The sequence below is a fragment of the Talpa occidentalis genome, unplaced genomic scaffold (genome assembly GCF_014898055.3).
Source record: "Talpa occidentalis isolate TD23 unplaced genomic scaffold, MPIMG_talOcc4v2.1 talOcc4.14, whole genome shotgun sequence".
Taxonomy (NCBI): Eukaryota; Metazoa; Chordata; class Mammalia; order Eulipotyphla; family Talpidae; genus Talpa; species Talpa occidentalis.
Window position 1 is genome coordinate 43718475 of NW_023601433.1, and position 22437 is coordinate 43740911.

At 43.0% G+C, this 22437-nt stretch overlaps 1 protein-coding gene across 1 annotated transcript in view; it reads right to left on the bottom strand.

The window, feature by feature from the left end:
- KCNK1 (potassium two pore domain channel subfamily K member 1) overlaps positions 1 to 22437 on the bottom strand; it is a 59821-nt gene that overhangs the window by 33198 nt on the left and 4186 nt on the right. The gene's annotated exons all lie outside the window — the stretch shown is intronic.

Below are 22437 nucleotides of genomic sequence, written 5' to 3' on the forward strand. Positions count from 1 at the left end.
CCTGGCCAGAGGAAACCAGTTATCCTTCGGCACATATTTTATTTTCCCAAACAGCAAGTGGTATTGTGTGTTTTGTGGGCAACGACCCCAAAGTAGGAGGGAAAATGTATCTGCTGCTTCTGTGGGCACACACCCTACTCCCAAAGAGCCAAGCACAGGAATAACAAGCTGCCTGGCAGGATCACATGAGTGCCTTTTTCCTAAAAATATTTCTTTTTGGCATAAGACACTTCTCTAAGCCTGGTTCAAGTTAGTCATTGAGCCCGTGGATGCAGTGCTGGGGTACTACTCATCATGCCTGCTCCTGCCCTTCTGGGTCCCCACAATCCTGTACCTGTGAGGTGGGGGCTCAACCAGGAAGGGGGGTCAGGGAGGTCCTCCCTTGGGGCGGCAGAAGGCAGGTGGCTTCATGCCCCACTGCCCTGCAGCGTCTGGGATCTGTCAACACCTGGCAAAGACCTGCAGAGGGGAGTGGATTCTGGAACACGTAGGTCCAATCTGTTACAGACTGGAAAAGGAAACCTCACTTCTGCTAAACCATAATTCCCTGAGCTGATCATTTCTTTTCTGTTTTGGAAATGGATCATCAAAATAGAAGAAGAAAAATAAAGAGAAAAGAGTCATTTTTTCTTCTTTTTCTGACCTTTAGACACTTATTTGTAGGACAATGCAGAGCAGCAGGGAGTACCCTGTTTAGGGTAGGCACACTACAGAGTCAGGGTACCAGAGTATTTGGGGTCCCCACACTTTCAAACACCTCAAGTCACTTATTTGGTTTTGCTTTATAACTTAGGACACGTAATCTAACAGCTGTGACTCTACAAATTCAACGCACTAAGTATCTTATTAACTTTTAAAATCAATGCTTCCATTGAATAAACATCACAAGGAAAACACAGGAGAGGGTCCAAATCTGCTGGACAGGAGGGGATCACTTTTTCCTTTTTCCAGAACATCCTGTCAAGCATTAATCTCTGTAATTTGCATGATAATAACAAATATAAAATGCTTAGCATTCAAACTACATATTTTTCTCCCCCCCACAATCATTTAGACTCTTTTGCTTTTGAAATCACCTAAAATGTAAAATAAGTTTCTTGCTCCTCAAATATGTGAATTGCATTTACTTTTTTTTTTTTAAAGATTATTTATTTATACAAGCACTGGGTACAGTCAGAAGTGCGGGAGGGTGAGAGAATTCACCAGAGCCAGAGCGGGGAACAGAACAGGCAGACTAATGAAATACACTGCTGAGGGGAACAGAGGGCATGGCAGGAGAGGTCTGTAGTGCCATGTGGGACCCTCTCCGGGGCCCAGGGATCGAACCGGCACTGCAAAGGCTGTGGGCAGCTTCGCAGCCCAGCGCTCAACCACTGCGCCACCAGGGGAGGCCCAAATTGCATTTACTTTTAATCCAGAGCTTGCCAAAACTGCATGACATTGGAACCATTTCATTGAACCAAAAAAAACAAAGTTCCCCTTGTCTCAGTTGGAGGCAGATGAAAATCTCACCACTGCTCAGATCCGGGGAAAGGTCCCACTGAAAACCTGGTAATATGATTTGAGGAAAGAAAATTTCCACTGTCAAATGGAAGTTTCAACTTGAAAGGGCTAAGAGGCTAGCTCCAAACAATGAAAACTGCAAGAGGGGCAGAAAAAAAAAATTAATTATATTGGTGAGCTTTAAAAAATCCTTTATGTTTCAAGTTCTCCTTACATTCACCTCTCCTGAGAAAAGAGCACCAAGAGAAAAGACCCCTGGCCCTGTTAGGGGGAAAAGGATGTCCTGAGCTAATCCCATACGGGCTTTGTGGACTCCACCCCCACTCCAGACCAAAGCCATCAGGACATTGGGAAAGACAAATCCCATCACCACCAAAGAGAAGGTTGCTGGAAACTGAGGGTGGGGTTAAGCAGCCAGGTTTGGTATAAAACCAGACATGTGGGCCTTGGGGAGGGGGGGTTCCCTTTTTTTTTTGGCTGTCCGCCAGCTCGCAGCACTTGGCCGGCTCTTGGAGTGCCATTGGGTTTCCAGGTCGGCAGATCATGTTGGACGCATTAAAGACTTTATTTCCCTATTTTCTCCCTGAGTCGTACATTTCCTCAATTCCTTTTCCCTTGTAAATAAACCTTTTATTAACCTTTTGTGTGTGCCTGTAGTGGAGTATTAATAAGTCCCTTTTAAGCGCGCGGGTGAGGACCCACAGCCAGGCAACCCATTTTTATATCGGGGCTGCTCCCTAACAGCCCCATTAAGGATTTTCAAGCACCTCTCCCATGGATGCAATCGACCCCCAGCTTTATCTTCTGTTTCTGAGACTAGCTTCCCATCTGGGCTTGTGGTCCCAGCCCCACTCAGTTACCCAAGGACACAGCCCAGGAAATCTGACTTGTTTCCATAAACACTGCTTATCTCCCATCTTAAATAAGCAAACAAACCTTTTATTTTTTTAAACCTCCACTTCCCTATTAGCTACTGCCCATTTTTCCATTCCTCTTTGCAGCATAACTCCCAAGAACCATTATTTATCTTCTGCCTCCAAGTCCTCTCCTTCCTCTTCTTTATTAATAGATTTTAAATCAGTCCATGCAAGATTGAGCAGAAGATACAGAGTTCCCATAACCTCCCCCCACCCCCAATTCCACACATGCATAGCCTCCCTTTATCTACAGCCCCCACTAGAGTGATGCATTTGTTACAAAGGCCCCACATTGACACATCATCATCACTCAAAGTCCATAAATTGCATGTTCTACAAGTTTGGACAAATGTATGAAACAACGATCGCTCATACAGAGAATTTTTAAATATCTACTGTGCTCTGCCTATTTATCTCCCTTACCCCAAACCCCTAACAACAATGGAGGTGTTTTGTTTTTTTTTTTAATTTTCTAGAGGCATGTCTTATTTATTTATTTATTATTTGTTTGTTTGTTTGGTTTATACATGCACTGGGTACAGTCAGAAGCGCGGGAGGGTGAGAGAATTCACCAGAGCCAGAGCGGGGTGCAGAGCAGGCAGAAGGACCGAAGTACACTGCTGAGGGGAGCAGCGGGCAGCAGGAGAGGTCTGCTCACCATGTGGGACCCTCCTCTGGTGGCCGGGGAGCAGCCGGGGATCGAACCGGCTGCAGAGGCTGCAGGCAGCTTCGCAACCCAGCGCTCAACCGCTGTGCCACCGGGGAGGCCCAACAATGGAGTTTTTTCACTGTCTCCATACTGTTTCCTTTCCCAGAATGTCATACAGTTGGAATCATCCAGTATGTAGCCTTTTCAGATTGGTTTCTTTCACTTAGTAATAGGCACTTAAGCTTCCTCCATGTCTTTCCATGACTTGCTAGCTCACTTCTTTTGAGTGCGGAATAATGTCATTGTTTGAATGTATTGCAGTTCATTTATCCATTCATCTACTGAAAGACACTATTTCTGAATCTAACTCAAAGTGAACTGTTACCCCTCACCCCTCCGACCTTGCGAATGTTAAATGCAATGATCAGTCTCAGCCTTCCTCTTAGACCTCCTTGCAACACCTGCATAATTGATTACTTGTCCTCCTGGTGACAGCAATCACCTCCATTCTTCTCATTCAATTCTTGCTGACCTCTGCTGTTAAAGAGCCCAGATCTACAATCCAACTACCTCTGCCAGCATCTCTACTTGGCTGTCAAAGAGGCATCTAAACACATCCATAGCTGAGGTCCTGAATCTTTGCCATCACCTCCCAACCTGCTTCTACCAGGGTTTAATTTCTTTTAGTAGTGTTAGGGGGAAAAGGATGTCCTAAAGCTAATTCCATACAGGCTTTGTGGACTCCACCCCCACTCCAGACCAAAGCCATCAGGACATTGGGAAAGACAAATCCCATCACCACCAAAGAGAAGGTTGCTGGAAACTGAGGGTGGGGTTAAGCAGCCAGGTTTGGTATAAAACCAGACATGTGGGCCTTGGCGGGGGGGGGGGGGGGGGGGGTCCCTTTTTGGCTCTCCGCCAGCTCACAGCACTTGGCCGGCTCTCAGAGTGCCTTTGGGTTTCCAGGTCGGCAGATCATGTTGGACGCATTAAAGACTTTATTTCCCTATTTTCTCCCTGGGTTGTACATTTCCCTTATTCCCTTTTCCCTTGTAAATAAACCTCTTATTAACCTTTTGTGTGTGCCTGTAGTGGAGTATTAATAAGTCCCTTTTAAGCGCGCGGGTGAGGACCCACAGCCAGGCAACCCGTTTTTATATGGGGGCTGCTCCATAACAGTAGCATCTCTATCTCTTTGTGCTCAAGTCAAACACCTATAGTCAACTTGTTCTCTCACTTTCACCCACACCCAATCCATCAGCAAATCCTACTGTCTCTACCATTAAAGTATACCCAGAATCCAGTCAATTCTCACAGTTCCCCCACTCATCTACTATAGTCCAAGTCACCACAATCTCTCTGATGAGCAGAGTAATGGCCTATAACTGATCTCCCTGATCTGTCCAGACTTCTAAATTTTGTTCTCCAAATATTAATAGCAGCACAGTAACCCTGGGGAGAAAAGTCAGATAGTATTACCCTTGTGCTTCAAATACACCTGCAAAGCTCCACCTTATTCATTCACAATAAACCCTGACATTCTTACTGTGATTCATATGGCCTCACATGCTGTAACTCCCACATCCCTCTAACACTTTTATTGCTGGGGACCAGCCTTGGCAAACTGTCCTGTCAGGGGCTCCCCTAAGGATGAGACAGTGTGTATGAATCTGAGGGATTAGGGGGAAGGGGGAAGGGGGAGTGAGGAGACGCAGACACCTGATCAGGGTTCAGGGTGCAGACATCATCCTGTTGAGGGTCTCAGCACCCCTTTATTTATATATTTCAAGCAAACCCCCTTTTATGCATTAAGACAGGAAGATAACAATCATCACCTCTTTCTCAAAAACAGCCAAGGGTCTGTTTGCCCTCCTGCAGAAGTCGTGACATTATTCTTTGTTTTAAAGATGGCACAGTTGCTAAACAAAAGTGTTCTTTAGAATAGTCATTTAAACAACCAGTCATTTTATTACCAGCAAAAAACTTATGTGACTGAAACTAACATTTCTATGTTTGCCATTGTGAACGATTAACTAAGGGCTAGGGGAAACAAAGGGCAGGAAGTTACCTGGGGGAGGGAAGATGCACTGACTCCTCCCTAGCCCCATGCTCTCAATTAAGGGAGGCATTTTCCTAATCTAACAGAAGAGTTTTTTTTTTTACCTATTTCTCCTCTACTTATCTAGTCAGCCTAGTTTCCATATCTAACTTTAAGATCAAGGGAAAATTTCTTTTTCTGTAAGATTGCTGATTGTTGTTTGTAGTTGTAAGTGAGACACAGGGCAAGCTAGGAATTAGGCAGTTTTAGGGACAGTGCAGGAGGGGACCTCTGAAGAATTTAGGGAGGCTTCAGAGATAAGGACAACCAAGGGAAAGTAACCCATTCCACTAGGAAAAACAAACATCCCAGGACCAAGGACAACATTGTTAATGCTGGTCCTGGTTTCCTTCAGGTGGTAAAGGGAGGCGGAGATTGGAGAAATGGAGAGTGGTTTAATTTATGGACACATTAGAAGGGCAGCTGTTTAACTTCAATGCAGGGATGCCCGTCAGAGGACTGGGCCATAAATTTAAAGATGCAACAAATGGGGAAAGAGAAGGCTGTTAGATAAGGAATGTGAAGATCCCCACTCAGTAGCAAATTAAGTGAAACAGCCGAGAACTAACCAATCACAAAGAGACTGGTGGAGCTTTAGAATAATGAGGGAAAAAAGGTCTATATTCCCTGAGACACAACTCCACTTTGGCTTCCTTGCCCCTCCCAGGCCTGGTTCCCTGGCCTGGGAGTCCCACTTTATTTCTATTCTTTTTCTCCTCAATAAACTTTTTCTTTCTCTAAACAAACTGCCTCTTCTCGCTTGCTTGCCTGAGCGTCTGCGAAGTTTCTGCTGCGGCTTCGTGAGACACCAACCCGTGGGGGTCTAGTGGCTGGGGCTCAGCACTGCCCTGCACCCTGGGATCTGTTCCTGGCTGGGAGACTAGGCCTGACAATTCCGGTATCATAAGGAACTACGAATACTTTATCTACTTTATCAGAGGCAGGGCCGAAGATGGTTATAGCTTTTGGTTCCCAGAATGGTTAACACGTGACATATCAGTAGTTGTAACATTGACTATTTCCAAGTGCATTATTTGTGCTGCCATGGCTATTAGCTCAACCAGTCACAAAATTGCTGTTGACTTATTCTTAAATGCATACTTTAACAGCTACCACACCAGTTGTCACATCCAGAGGACTCAGCCCAAAACGAACAGGAGAAATTAGCAGGAGCCGGCTATGGCACCTCCTGGCTTATCAGGAATTTTCTTACACGTGGAGCATGGCTCCCGTCTGCCACCCAACTGCTATCTTTAACTATTTATTTTTATTTTTTTTAAATAATAAATTTTATTTTTATATTCCCCCATACAATTGCAAATGCCCCATTCTGACCCCAATCCCTCCCATCCCGGACCCCACCCCCCAAAAAGTGTCTCTGGTTCATAGTTTTTTGTTGATTTTGATTTTCACTTTCTTATAGTTATTCATTTTCCTGGTCCCTTATTTAAGTTTTCTAGATTCCTGCTATGAGTGAGACCATCCGGTATTTTTCTTTTTCTTTTTGGCTTATTTCACTGAGCATGATCCCTTCCAGTGCCATCCATGTTGCTGCAAATTGCATGTGTTTATCTTTTTTGATTGCTGAGTAATAGTCCATGGTGTATATGTACCACATCTTCTTGATCCAGTCATCTCTTTTTGGGCATTTGGGTTGTTTCCAAAGCTTAGCTATTGTAAACAGTGCTGCTATAAACATAGGGGTGCAGGTGTTCTTTGGAATTGATGTTTCTGTGTCCTTTGGGTAAATACCTAGGAGTGGAATTGCTGGATCATATGGAAGCTCTATGTTTAGTAGGTCCAGAAATCTCCACACAGCTCTCCACAGTGGTTGGACCAGTTTGCACTCCCACCAACAGTGTAAAAGAGTTCCTTTTTCTCCACACCCTCGCCAACATTTGTTGTTGCTAGTTTTTTTAATATGTGCCATTCTCACTGGTGTAAGATGGTATCTCATGTTAGTTTTGATTTGCATTTCCCTGATTACAAGTGATGTTGAACATTTTTTCATATGTCTGTTGGCCATTTGCATTTCCTCTTCAGAGAAGTTTCTTTTTAGCTCTTCTGCCCATTTTTTGACTGGATTATTTTCTTTGTTGTTGTTGAGTCTCATCATCTCTTTGCAGATTTTTTTGATCAGCCCTTTATCATTAGTGTTGGGTGCAAAAATGTTCTCCCAGTTGGTGGGGTTTCTCTTTGTTTTTGTTATTGTCTCTTTTGCTGTGCAGAAGCTCTTTAATTTGATGTAGTCCCAGCTGTTTATCTTTGCCTTCACTATCACTGCTTTGGGTCATGTGTCTGTAAAGATGTCTTTGATATGCAAATCACGTAGTGTTTCGCCTATATTTCCTTCTATGTATTTTATGGTGTCAGGTCTTATGTCTAGTTCTTTAATCCATTTTGAGTTGATTTTTGTGTATGGTGTGAGGTAGTGGTCAAGCTTCATTCTTTTGCATGTAGCAACCCAGTTTTCCCAGCACCATTTATTGAACAAACTTTCTTTGCTCCAATGCATAGTCTTTAACTTTAAAGAAAGAGAATTTCCTTCTCCGTGTAGCCCTTGCCTCAAAAGACCACATTCCATATTAAAGACTAGGCCAAAGGATTGTTAGGGGGAAAGGATGTCCTGCGCTAATCCCATACAGGCTTTGTGGACTCCACCCCCTACTCCAGACCAAAGCCATCAGGACATTGGGAAAGACAAATCCTGTCACCACCAAAGGGAAGGTGGCTGGGACCTTAGGGTGGAGTTAAGCAACCAGGGTTGGGTATAAAAACCAAACACGTGGGCCTTGGGGTCTCTCACTCGCTATCACTCGCCTCCTGGCTTCACGGCTCCTGGCTCGCGGCCAGCTCTCAGAGCACCATTTGGGATTCCAGATCGGCAAATCGGGTAGGACACATTTAAAACTTTGTCTCCCATTTTTCTCCCTGAGTTGTACATTTCCTCATTTGCCCTTCGTTGTAAATAAGCCTTTTATTAACCTTTCGCGTGTGCCTGCAGTAGAGCATTGATAAGTCCTTTTAAGCGCGTGGGTGAGGACCCACAGTCAGGCACCCCGTTTTGTATCGGGGCTGCCCTATAACAGGATGTTTACAGCTTTTTGTTCCCAGAAGTTTTTTCACTTGTTAATGTAAGGCTGAATGTTGAATTATTGCCTTTTGGCAGACAATTACTAATTTTATAAAAAATGTAATATTTGTATCACGCAGTGCTATTTGCCATCAAATTGGTTATTCAGTAATTGATCAAAAAGCATTTGCAGTTTAACTTTTAAATGTGTATTTTAACGATGATAGAAACAAATAAGGAGAATCTAGTAGGAATCAACTAACAAGATTCCTGACTTTTCAGGAATCTGCCCATGCCTGGACCTTTGTCAGATGACATGAGTAGTGTGGCTCCCAGCATTTTATTAATTCAGATCTAGTCACTCTGGACTCCATGACAGGCATAGTCCTGACTCAGGGCCCTTGCATGTTCATCCCTGCAATCCTGAATGGTCTTTCCTCAATTTTTCCTCATATGGATGGTTGGCTTACTCACCAATGTCAGGTCTTTACTCAAAAATTGCCTCCTGGAGCCTCCCTGATGGCACAGGGGTTAAAGTCTCAGTGCTCTCAAGCTATCACCAACCATTGTAGCATGAGTTCAATCCCCGGCCAGGGAGCTGACCCACATGCGCAGCAGACTTTCCTATCTCGCCAGATGCTCCCCTCAGCAGTGTATTTCAGTAGATCCGCCTGTTCTGCTCCCCACTCTGTCTCTGGTGAATCCTCTTAACCCCTCCCAACACCTCTGGCCTACACCCCACCCCAGTTCTTGTATGTATAAATAAAATTAAATCTTTAAAAAAAAAAAATGCCAACTAAGAGTCACCTTACATAAAGACGCTCTCCTCAGTGCAAACTTTCTATCACCCTTCCCTGCTTTACTTTGTTTTTTCTGAGCACTTACATAAAATGTTTTATAATTTGTTTACTTGTATTGATTATTGTCATTCTTTCTTTCTAGAATATATAATATATAGCAAGAATTTGGGTCTACATTGTTCCTGATATTCCTCAGCACCTAAAAAACGTGCCAGACTTACAGTAGGTGCCCAAAGGTATTTTATGCAAGTATGAATGAATGAATTTCAATAGGCAGAAGCAAATCTGTATCTTAATCTTTAACAGCAATCCAGGTTACTAAGATTTGGGGACCATTAACCAGATAATGTGAAGAAGTATTAAAAAAAATGGCTGTGATGTTCTATTGGCTTAAACTTTTCATTTTTATTCAGTCATTCGAAAGCATGAAAACAAGAAAAATGTGATGATCTGGTAGCTAGTCTGTAGGTTCCCTTTGGGCAAGGATTTAAGACATCATTATTTTATAGTTAGGCATCACTATTTATGCTAGGGTGAATAACTCAGGGGTATGCCCACAAAAGAGGATATATATGTAAAATACTAACATCATATTAATATTATTATTAATAGTCCATTCACCAATTAATAATTGCCATTAACAGATTAAAGTGGTCCCTAAATATGAAAACAAATACAGACAATAGACATTTACCGAGTTAAGCCATTATGAGAAGTCCAGTTTTAAATTTTTAGATTCACATCAAAATTGAGAGGAAGGTACAAAGAATTCTTGTAAACCCTCTCCCATTACCAACACCCCCAATTACAGGGGTACATTTGTTACAAATGATCCTACATTGACACATGTCATCTTCATCCAGAGACCACAGTTTACATTAGGGTTCATTCTTGGTGTGGAACAATTGATGGATTTGGACAAATGTTTAATGTGGAACCTGTGTGTAACAGCCATTCTAAAACAAAAGTACTCTTAGCCATTGCTTCACCATTTTGTGTGTTTCCGCCATTTTAGTATTTTAGGTTTTGCATTAATGACAAACTGCATTCCAGAGACAGTTTCGACCCTCACCCTATCTCGGGTGGCCAGTAGGGCAGAGTCAGACCATCCCCAGGCGCCAATGAGGGAGACCTAGCCATAAATGGGACTGCATCTCTACCCGACTATATCCGTGCGCACCAAGGTTGGAAAATGCATCCTTGTAGCCAATGAGTGACTGCCAGCATGATTTAATTTTTTGAAACTGCTTGTAACCCCATAAAAAAATCCCCATTTCCTGAATTTGGGGCTCTCGGTATCTGCCGCTGCATCAGTGTGTGTCGTGGGCCCAGACTCGAGCCTGCAATAAACTCCCTTTTGTTCTTGCAGTGGTTGTCCTTGATCTCTTGGGGAATGCGTTGTTCCATCTTTAGGCACATTTAACTGGTATCCATCATTTCAGTATCATAGAGAATATATTCAATGTCCTAAAATTTTTCTGTGCTGGCCCTATATATCCCTTCCCCCAACCTGCTTAGGATAATTCCATTCTGAAGAAATAGCGTAAACAATAGCTAGGCTGGACCAGCGAACTGCTGATATTTAAACATTCTTCTTTGGGATATGGGCCAAGAGATAGAAGAGTTGAGTACCAGTGAGGGTGACAATATGTCAATTTAATTTTGGGAAGAAATAGTTATTTCTTTCTATTTCAAGTGTTCCATCTGGACAAAACGACCACTTCATACTCCAATGCCTCAGCGGGACACACTGGCAAACTAAAATATTCAATCAGGCATCTGTCTATTCCCAAGAGATGATCTCCATTTTCTTTCAGCTTTTCATTAAACTATTTGAAGGGAACATAAGGACAGAATCCTTAGCAACAGGAGAGGTTTCCTCTTTTTGACCCTTGTTGCCAAAGAGCACCAAGAGGCCATAAAAATCCATGAGCTCCTCTCCCCCTTTCTACTTAACACTCTGAAGTTCAACCTTCCTGACTTTCTCCAAGAGCCTCCTAGCACAGGCAGTGCCCTGGGAGGTACCTGTAATGCCACTTCCTGCCTGCTTCTGGCTAAACAAGACATTCACCTTCTCTGGACTTGGCTTTCCCATGTGCAAAACAGGGATCAGGTCTGCCCCACTATCCACATGTGAATGTTTTCACAGTGAGAGCAGTGTGAAAAGCAGTATTAAAATGCAAATATTCTTTTTAAAAAAGATTTATTTATGTACACAAGAGCTGGAGTACAGACCAGAGGTGCAGAGGGTGAGAGGATTCACCAGAGACAGAGTGGGGAACACAACAGGCAGACTGACTGAAATACACTGCTGAGGGGAACAGCAGTTCCAGACAGGAGAGAACTGCTGCACCATGTGGGTAGCTCCCTGGCCAGGAATCAAACTTGTGCTGCAAAAGCTGCAGATAGCTTCACGGTGCTGAGCTTAACACCTTGTGCGACCAGGGAGGCCCAGAATGCAAATATTCTTATTGAGTGTACATTTCTTACTATCCCCTCCTTATCTTTCTTATAATTTTCATTGCCAAATACTTGTCTTCACTCTCTCAGGTACCCAAGTGGTCTTCCCCTGGCACCTACCTTTCAGGAGGTTTCCTGCTGTTTTCTTAAAGCATGTGCTTTTGCATCCCATCCTTTCAAATCTTCTTCCCCAAGCCCAAACAAAAATATCTCTCCAAACACAAAACATGGGATTTTACACACTGAAATCTACCAAAACCTGTCTCTTTCAGACTGCCCCTAAACAATAAATAAGATTAATATTTTATAAGCCGTTATTCAATATTTTGGACAAATTTGCAACTCAATTTTATTCTTTTACAGAGAAGGATCAGATAGGATTCCAAATCTTATCTTACAAAATTAATAGCTTAATAAATATAATAAAGCCAAATATTCTTACATTCAGGAATATGTCTTGATTTCCTCAGAAAAATAAGCATTAGGTTTACAGAGCTATGAACATTTCCCAAGTATAGTATGTTAATCTGGCTTATTTTAATGACTGACCTGCATGAAAATGTCCTGGGGGAAGAGCCCTCTTATATACAAATGAAATTTTTTTCTTAAAATGCTGGGGTTTATTTTTTCCATCTTTTTATGGTTTAATCCAAGTCAGAAGAATGCAAAGGGAAAAGCCATCAAATATGTGTTGATTTCTATAGCTTGCAAAATGAACCAGTACTGCCGGTAACTTCCTCTCCACCCCGTGTTTTTTGGGGATCTCACTGCTGTTTTCTTAAGACACGCTCGGTAACAATCAATACAATTTTCACTGAAAGGACATGTGGATTGAAACCAAAGTAAACAACTCAAGAAAGAAGCTATAATAAGGAACTGCAGGGAGACCTAAACATTGGGAAGACAGGCTTCAAAACATTTCTAAGAACACAAGTATGATCTCTTGGCTCACCTTCTCCAAGAAAAGCACTACTTCACAAATATGAAGTTCCCCAAAACTAAGTTCTTGGAGCTGAACTGCAAAGGAACCAGATATGAAAGGACAACTGAAGGACAAAGAAACAAAGCTGCAGGCCAGGGCGCTGCACATGGATTCATCAGAAAGGATGGTGAGACAGACAAGATCAGCATCTGGACAGAGGCACCAGATTGTAAGAGAACAGAAGCCACACCCGGTGTCAGCCCTGAAGCTCGTGGACCATCAACAGGAGTAATTACTGGTCTTCACTGACCCTTATGAAGTCCAACAGCCAACAGGGGACAAATCACTGCCAGCACAGTCAACAGCAGTGTCCACACAGGTCTCGGACAGGGGTTGCTGGCAGTTTAAAAAAGAAAGAAAAGAAAGGAGAGAGAGAAGGGAAGAGAAAGGGAAAAAGGGATAGAAAGGGAAAGAAATTCAATACTGGTAAGATTATGGGGAAAAAATGAACTCTTGAGTTCTCTAACCTGTTAACTGACTTCACCATCTAACCTGAATAAAACTAATAAGAAAACATTCTGTTGGATACTTTGGGGGAAGGGGAGGGGGCGCTGTTTGCATGTAAAACTTACTAGCTGCAAGTTACATCTTTTTAGGGGAAAAAAAAAAATAGAAAGCAGGGCAATGTCCATGCAAAAGTGAACTCATATGGAACATCTCACAAAAATAATCATTAACTTAGTCAACAGCCTTCAGGGAAATTCATAGAACATTCCCTGAACTGAGTAGACAGAGCACATATTAACCCATGGAAAGAAGCTCCTCCGCTAAATGTCATCTTCCCACTTTGCAGCACAGACAGAAGGGCTTTCTGTCTCAGCACCCCGGCAGCACACATTTGGAAGCAAGGGTGAGGGGGTGTACTTGGTCCTGGTGTCTTCCAGGCCTATGGCCCCATGGGACTTCCATGCCTTTGTAGGGCCTAGGGTGGTGGTTCTCTCTGCCCCCACCAAAGGGGGCCAAACTGGAAGACAGTCTCCATTGCTTAAGTTTCTGGATGCCTCAGCTCTCTCTACCTCTGCACTTAAGGGAAAATGGAGAATTACCTGCTGGGCAAAAGAGGGAACCTTGAATGAGATAAAACACAGGAATGAGTCTGGTGTGTTCCTGTGGTGAGGAGGTTTCTTTAGAAACACAGAACTACATTGTAGCCCAACCTCACTTCACAGGTGAGGAAGTATGTGGAGGCTGGAAAACACTGAAAACAAATGAACTGTCTCATTGTGTAGCCCAATGCATGGCACCTGCTAAAACAAGCGAAGTAGAAGGACTGTTGCACTTTTGGGCTGAAGAGACAATGGTTTTGAAAACCATCATGTATACAAGCAAGGAGAAAATCAATTCAATTCATGGTGAGCTCAGCTAGCGCATACCTCTTCAAGGTTTTAGGGCACAAATTACAGTGATTTTTTCCTCTGGTTTTGAGCCATTAACTATTGGGCTTAAAATCCTGTCCTTGAAGCTAGACATAATGAGATGGGCCTAATTAAACTCTGTGCCTTAGCACAGAGATACTTAACCTTTTCCCTCAATAGACAAACATTCAATCAGTGGGACACTCTCCTGGGCACACTCTGATGGCAGAACCCCACCTTTTGATGGCAAAGGGAAGCTCTATGATATCCAGTCACTATGTCATTAGAATTAGCAAAAGGTACCAGTAAAACAGACTGTAAATGATGCATACTTCTCAGGGCCACAGGTACATGGATTTTTCCCTTTTAAGAATGCATATTAGGGCCTTCCCAGTGGCATATCATGTTGAGCACAGCACCGTGAAGCTACAGTTCGGGTTCTATTCCCGGCCAGTCAGGGAGCAACCCACAAGGTGTGGCAGACCTCTCCTGCCTTACTCGCTGTTCCCCTCAGCAGTCCTTCAGTCCATCTGCCTATTCTGCTCCCCACGCTGTCTCTGGTGAATCCTCTCACCCTCCCATGCCTCTGGCCTATACCCCAGTTCTTGTATAAATAAAAATTAATCTTTAAAAAAAAGAATGCATATTAGGACCTGCCTGGTGGAGCAGGTGGTTGAGCGCAACGCTGTGAAGCTGTCTGCAGCCTCTGCAGCACCGGTTCGATCCCGGTCCGCTGGGGAGAAACCCACATGGTGCAGTAGACCTCTCTGTCTTGCCTGCTGCTCCCCTCAGCAGTGTATTTCAGTATATCCACCTGTTCTGCTCCCCACTCTGTCTCTGGTGAATCGTCTCACCTCCCACACCTCTGGCTTGTACCCCAGTTCTTGTATACATGAATAAATAAATCTTTTAAAAAAAGAATGTAGGCGGGCGAGGAAAGGAGGGATTGAGGTTAAAATAAGGGGGGTGCAATTGTATGGAGAATATAAAAATTTAAAAAAAGAATATATATTAGAAGTAAGGGTAACATTATTGTAGGAATGATATTCAATTAGAGTAAATTGTTTTAAGTAAGCCTTTTGGAAACATTTAAGCGTTACCTCTAATTTGCTGCAAGCAATCCATGCTTTCAATTTTCTATGGTGCTCTTACTGTGCTGGGAGTACACAACCCAGGAGATCTGAGGCTCAGGGAACATGTGACAATGAAATTTAGCAGAGTGCATGCTCAGAAGCTAGAGAGCAAGGGATGAAAAAGTCAGATCATTAAGTTTTGCTTTTCAAACACTTTCACATACAGTATTTCTCTCCAACTTGCCCGTGAATAGTGAGAAAACCTCGGCTTAAAGAATCACCTTGATTGTGCACTTGATATGCACTTTTTGAGTTCAAAGATCTGAAACATGGTAGCAAGGAGGATAGGGATTTTCCAAGTATGACAATATGTGTGATTTAAAAAGAAAAATCATATAATCATATCTGATGACTTAGAATAAGATGATAAACTTAGAATAAGATGATAAAACAGAATAAGATGATAAATTTAAAGTTATATTAGGGCCTCCCTGGTGGCACAGGGGTTAAAGTCTCAGCACTCTCAAGCTATCACCAGCCACTATGGCATGAGTTCGATCCCCAGCCAGGGATCTAACCCACATGGCGCAGCAGACCTCTCCTGTCTCGCCTGCTGCTCCCCTCAGCAGTATATTTCAGTAGATCCCCTGTTTTGCTCCCCACCCTGTCTCTAGTGAATCCTCTCACCCCCCTCACCTCTGGTCTATACTCCAGATCTTGTATGCATAAATAAATAAAAATAAATAAAGTTATATTAAGTGGTGACTTTTCATCAAAACATTTATGAGTTTTCATACAGTAGTTCGGCCCTCCCTGCTTCCTTGTGAAGAATGGACCAACAACATTAAGCAAAAATGAAAATACTAAGAGAGTAAAGAGAAGCCAGTCAGTCTTATTCAGAGTCCAATGCATGGAGAAATGATCTTGAACAATTACAAAATGCAAAGAATTTTATTTATAGTATTTGCATTTGCTTTGAAAACAAAAGCTTCATTAAGTTATCTCTTGGTCAATCAGGAATTAGGCTGAAGTTGTGATTGTAGTATGTCCAAAAAGAAATTACTTAAAGCTCATTAATAGTATAAAATGATCTGGGGAGCGGCTTCCATTAGAATTTTTCAAAGCTATTTAGAAACATCCATTTGTAATCAACTGACATACTACACAGGCAATATTCACAGTCACACCCTTAGAGCTTATTCACGAACTTATGGCTGAATCTAGGCAAATTTTTGTTTGGGAGACCCAGCTCTCCACGGCCTGTGTCCATCAGAAGAACACCTGAAGTCTGGCCACCCACATGAGCATGAGCAGGTGAAGGCCAGAACTAGTTGCTCTCTCCCACATACACATCAGAAAGCTTTACACTCCTATATACAATTGCTGGGCTACTTGTCTAGACCTACAGGGGGTTCAGGCTGGAAATTTTTACCGTGTGAGCCCAGGACCCTCTCCCTCACCCCACCGTGCCCCCAGGGCAAGGGAGCTCCCAGTCATGCCCTCCTAGGAGTTTGGGCTGAGTACTTCTAGGGTCCTCCCCAGCCCATTACTTCCACTCTGTCTCCATATCCTGGTGGGTGGTCCTTTTTGCACAATTCTCCCTTCTTCTTTTTCTCTTCTGTTTAAATGACTGCCAAAATCTCAGAGCCATGTTGCCTGACTTCTGCTTTTCCTGTTACAGGCCAGTCTGCAGGTGAAACTGTCATAGCACAGGCTCAGGAACCTACACTGGCTCCCTATTGCCTATGGAGTCAAGTGCAAATGACACTCCCCACAATCCAGTCCTGCTGCCTCTACTTTCATCCCTGTTACCACCACTTACTTGCCAAAAGGTATCTGCATTGAGCACATTTTCCTAAAAGCCCTCTTTCTTTTGCACAACCAAACCAGACCTCACCCATGTTGCTTTTTCATCTCAAGCTACCTCCTCCATGTAGCTTCTCTGAATATATCAGCTCATACTGGCGTTCCACTCAAAATCTTACAATTGTGCCCAGATAGCCACAAAATTCAGGCAGTAGGTACCTATAGCTCTCCACTCTAGAAGTGTTTTAGTTTTAGTCTCCCAGCTGCACTGTAGGCTTTTTGAGGCCAGTGACTATCCCTTTACAATAGTTTTATGTGTTCTCATACGGTGGGCAAAGAGTAGGTAAGTACTCAGCAGACACTCCAAAGACTTGGAACCAGAGAATGTGAACAGTGGAAGAGGAGCTTAGTCAGCTTTCCCATTGTACAGATGAAGCAACTGAGCTCTTTAGAAATTATCATTGAATTTTGTTGATGAGGGCTTGCTTGAGAAGAACACGACTCTCCATCCCCAGGTGCATGAATGCTTTTGCACCTCCTGTCCCCACCATCTTTCATTTAAGCCCCCCACCCTGGGCTTAATTTTTGAAGTTGCCAGAAGAACATTTCTAAGCAACATTTACCCAGTCTTCTCCTAAAGCTAATTCACCATTCTCAGCCCTCAATCAAGCTATACTTTCTAAATACTAACTCAGCCTGACATCAGTGATGACAATTGTACTTAACACCACTCCTTGAGCTAATGAGGGTCAGGCCATCCCTGCTTGAGGGGATACTGCCCCAAGGGAGCGTTGAAAACTTGGCTGGATGTGCATGAAGGCTGGGACATGGAAGGAAAGACAAGGACAGAAGAAAAAAGTCCACACACTCCCCCACCAGCCTTGACCTGGGTGGGAGACGAGCAGCACAAACCAACACATGAATAGTAGTTGCAAGTGACGCACGAGAGATAATTAGGTTTCAGTAGCAACTGTCTTTTTTAGCTTCATTCAGGTTACCTTTTCAAATAAGAGCTGCTCAGCCACAGTTGCTGAAGAGCAGAAGCAGACTTTAGTCATGTTCCATAACTACGAACAGAAGTTTGCTTTTTTTGTTGTTGTAATTTTAGTTTAGTTCTTTCTTCCCATCTTTGTTGGTTCAATTTTTAAACGGAAGATGCATTGCGGAGGCAGGGGAGCAGAAGATGGGGGTCGCAGATGACAGATTGCCTGTCCACACAACAGAACTCTTCCCTGCTGTTTGGGGGTGTGAGGGGTTGGGCTCATCCGCACCCTCCCGCCAAGCAGTGCATCTGCGCAGGCTGGCTGTGGGCGAGAGGCTGCTTTGCCTTGATGGTTCCTATGATAGTGCTGGGTTGGCAGGTAGGTTGAGATGTGGGGGGTTCAGCCTTGCTCTGAATGTCTCCAGTGAGGCCGTTTGACATGAAGGCACCCTCTCCAGCTACTTTAATTAACTTAATCTACCTAGCCACTAACCGCAATCTTTAAATAATTGAGTGACTTGGTAACCGGTGTTCAGACATCTTAAGAATTTTAGTTACAAGAATGTTGTAATCTATTCATTCTAGTTTCAAACATTTCCCTCCAGCTATTCACAGGCTGAAGAGACTTCAAAATTGTAGCGTTTGAGAAAAAGGAGAGGATGCTTATTTGTTAGAACACTGACAACGGCAGGGAGCCATATTATTCAAATGGATAATTTCAAAGTTTAAATCTAAATGTAAAAACATATGGAAGAAACGAAAAGGATGCAGGTATTTCTGGGAGTGATGTGATAATTTTCCCATCTGTTACAAACTGTCAATTTGTTTATCTGAAGCTGATAAACTCCTAAAATGCTTAAATCTCTTGGGGGTGGAGGTGGGAGGATTCATGTTTTTCTTGTTTAATTCCTGAAAACAAGAGGGAAAAACAACAAAGCCCCAGAAACAATCTAGATTGATTCTTTGGTGACTTAATGACAGCTGTGCTTAAAAAAAGATACTGCAGATATTTGCTTATTGCTGTTCTTTGAACTAGATGTGATGTACACTTTATAATGGGATAGTATATCAAATATTAAACATCGTACTGTTAAATTTAAGAAAATAAGAAGATGCCCCCCATCCCAGTTTTCTATACAACCTTACAGAAAGCTAAATTAGAAAATAATGTATAGTTTGGATACACTTCCTCATCTGGAAGTTGAAGTAGTTTTTAAATTACTATCAAATGTATTCATCGAGTGGCAATTCATCCCAGAGAATTCACATTCTCCATCTGGGATACCTTTTCCTTCTTCACTTAAGGACATGCTATTTCTCTTTCCAGGCCATATTCAAAATGCAGTTCTCACCCCTCAAAAACCCCTTCAACCTCAGTAGTCTGAGAAAAGTCACATGTGATGCAAGTTGAAGTCAATGGAAGCTTTTACTGTACTGTAAGTACAGGCCTCAGACCTCGCAACAGCACGTTTGTATGAAGACCCCCACACACTAAGGGGATTTCCAGTTCATCATGCATGTGACCTAGCTTAAGATCCTCCACCCCAAACCTGTTGCTTCTCTACCCTCCTCCTGTCTCCGCTCTACTAGGGACTCAGACCCCAATCCTGGGATTATTCTTGCCTATTCTTTCTTGCACACTTCACATCCAATCAGTGAGCAAATCCTGCTGATCCTACCATCAATACTTACCCAAAATCTGAACACTTCTCACCACATACTTCCACTGACTGCTCTTAGTCACCTGAGTCATTGTAATAGTCCCTTGGCCCTCTGTTTCACCCCCACCCTCCCACACCAAGCCAAGGTAGACATGTTAGAACAGCAGGTCAACCCATTTCACCCCTTTGCTCAAACCTCCCAGTGCTCTCCAGCTCACTCAGAACAGCCAATACTTCTGATCTGCAGTGGCCTTCAACATACTATACCTTTTGCCTCCTTTGCTTCTCCTTGACCTCCCTTCTTCCCACTCCAGCTGCACTGGCTCTTGAGCTGCATCTCCAATAAAGGATTTTGTTCTAGAACACAGACCCCCAGAGAGCTGTATAATGAATGCACTCCCCCTCCTTCAGTTCTTGACTCAAATGCCACCATCTCCCCAAGGCTGTTTTGTACTTCCTTATCAGAGATGGTGGCCCAGGACCCTACTCTAGCCCCCAAAACATGTTAATACACATCCCTAACTTCTTGGCTCCCTGAGTGGCAGGATGTTTCTCTTTAGCAAAGGATATGCCCTTGTGACACGCTGTGTATCTTAGTTACTTATCTTGTTTACTGTATCTTCTTCCCCTGCCACCAATAACTTCCAGGAAAGCAAGATCCCTAAGTGTGTAGAGCTCAATAAGCCCTTGCTGAAGAATGCCTGCCTTCTCTCTTTAGATTCCTTAGGGCCTTAGGAAGTGCACTGAGTATTTATGAGCACTCAGAAATGATTATTTTTATATGAATAATTGTAAAATTTGGGTTTCTGTTTTCTTATCAAGATAATAAATCAGGGCCTCCCCGGTAGGGCAAGAGGTTAAGATGCAACCTATGAAGCTATCTGTAGCCACTGCAGCAATAGTACATTGCCCAGCCAGGGAGCTACCCACATGGCACAGCAGACCTCTCCTGTCTCACCTGCTGCTCCCCTCAGCAGTGTATTTCAGTGGATGTGCCTGTTCTGCTCCCCCCTCTGTCTCTGGTGAATCCTCTTACCCCCTGCATCTCTGACCTACACCCCAGTTTGTGCATGCATAAATAAATAAAAATAAATCTTTACAAAAAGATAATAAATTATATCTAAGGTCTTTTGAAAAGGAGTAAGAGCTCTAGAACCTCTTCCACTTTACAGAAGAGGAAACAGACTAAGAGGTGTGATGAAATGTGCTCTACATGGCACTTACTGCAGACCTCCTGAGTGCTGGGGTGCCAAGTGAAGCCCAGGCAGTGCTTACCCTCAAGACCACTCTTTAAGGGAGGACACACATGAACTGGCAGTAACAGGTGAGATAAGGCAGCACAGTAAAGACAGAAGTTAAGTACTTCAGGGAAGAGGCTACCATGGGGAAGAAGTGATGGGTCTTAAAAATAAAGCCAAGCTAAAAGCAATACTAACTATGGTTGAGAGAGTATCCAAAGCACAGGGTGTTTCTGTCCTGGGAACCAACCTGCACAAGCGGAGCCACAGTTAATTGTTTCCTTGTGGGTTTTCAGAACAATCAAGCAGCACTCTCTCAGGCTCCAGCCTCCCATCTCTTCTACTCCACAGACAACAACTCCCCCACATTTAATAATGTGCCATAAAATAACTTGTCCTGAGAAGCATCAGATTTCTCACTAGGTGACTGGCACAATGGAAGATGGTACTCTTGACAAAACTCACAGTCATGTCATCACATGACTGATACCTGTGAAATAAGCACAGGTAACAGCAAATGTGTAGTTTCAGGAAAAAAAATTCATAATACCAAGGAACTGATGTTTTACAGACAGAGATGAGTTTATACATTAAACACTAATAGCTACTCTCTGACCATTCATTATTGGGTGGAAATGTTTCTAGAACGTATTACAGAAGCCCACATGTTGTAGTTACTCATATAAAAATCTCTGCCTTCTTAAATAAAAGCATGGTGAAGTCATCTTATTGATAGTTCAAGGACATCACTTATTATGCTGTTATAACAATGTCAGTGTTATAAATTTGACCCCAAAATTAGTGACATACTATAGTAATCATTTGTTTGGGAAGTGGTTAGAGGTGGTAGTACTGAATTTAAATATTGCATACCATGTGAAAAACATCACAAAGAACTCTGAGAGGCTAAGTAGTCTCATACAAAGTTTTCCCAAAGAAAACAAAGCACACAGAACTAACTCTCTGGTTTGAGGACCTTCCAAAATTATTGTAAAGCAGGGATCAATGATCTTTCTCCTGAAAAAGGCCAGAGAGTATTTTAGGTTTTGTAACCATATGGTTTCTAGCACAACTACTCAACTCTGCCACAGTAGCTGGAAAGTAAATCCTAAATGACATGGAAACAGATGGGGGTGGCTATACACCAGGCACATTTTTTTTTTATGGACACTAAAATTTGATTTTCATAGAACTTTAATGTGTCAGGGAAGATTCTTTTCTTTGGATTTTTTCCAACCATTTAAAACTATAAAAATCATCCTTAGCTTGAGAAGCTCAAAACAGGTAATAATCAGACTTGGCACAGGAGGCAGAGTTTGGACAAAGCCACCCTTATTCTATTCTAAGAGGGGAGGTACCATGCTACCCACCCCCACTTAATGATGGAGGGGGCTAAGAGGCCAGGTGAAGCTATAGATCACAAAAGGCATGCAGGGGTCACAAAAAAAAAAAAAAAAAAAGGAAGAGCTCTAGTTCCCATGGCCAGGCTAGCATCTTGGTACTGCTGGGAAGGAGACACAGAAGGTGATACGTAGAGGAGAGACTTATACAGACACTTGGAGAGACACTTGGGTGAGAAACTCATGAGGAAGCTGACAATGGTGACCTTTATCTTGATTTGGACTTTGACTTTGCTCCTTTTGTCCCAGCTTTCTGGGTCCTGCTTCAGAACCCCTTTTCTGTGCTTCCCTGCCAGAAGGTATCTTAGACTTGTAGCAAGCTTTCAGGCTTCAGTGACCCCACTTTGGGCCAAACCTGTTTGGCTGGGCATTTACCCATGAGGGTAACTTGGAGTGTTTTCATGGGGAAAAAAAAGTCCTTGCTTCTCTCTCTTCATGCA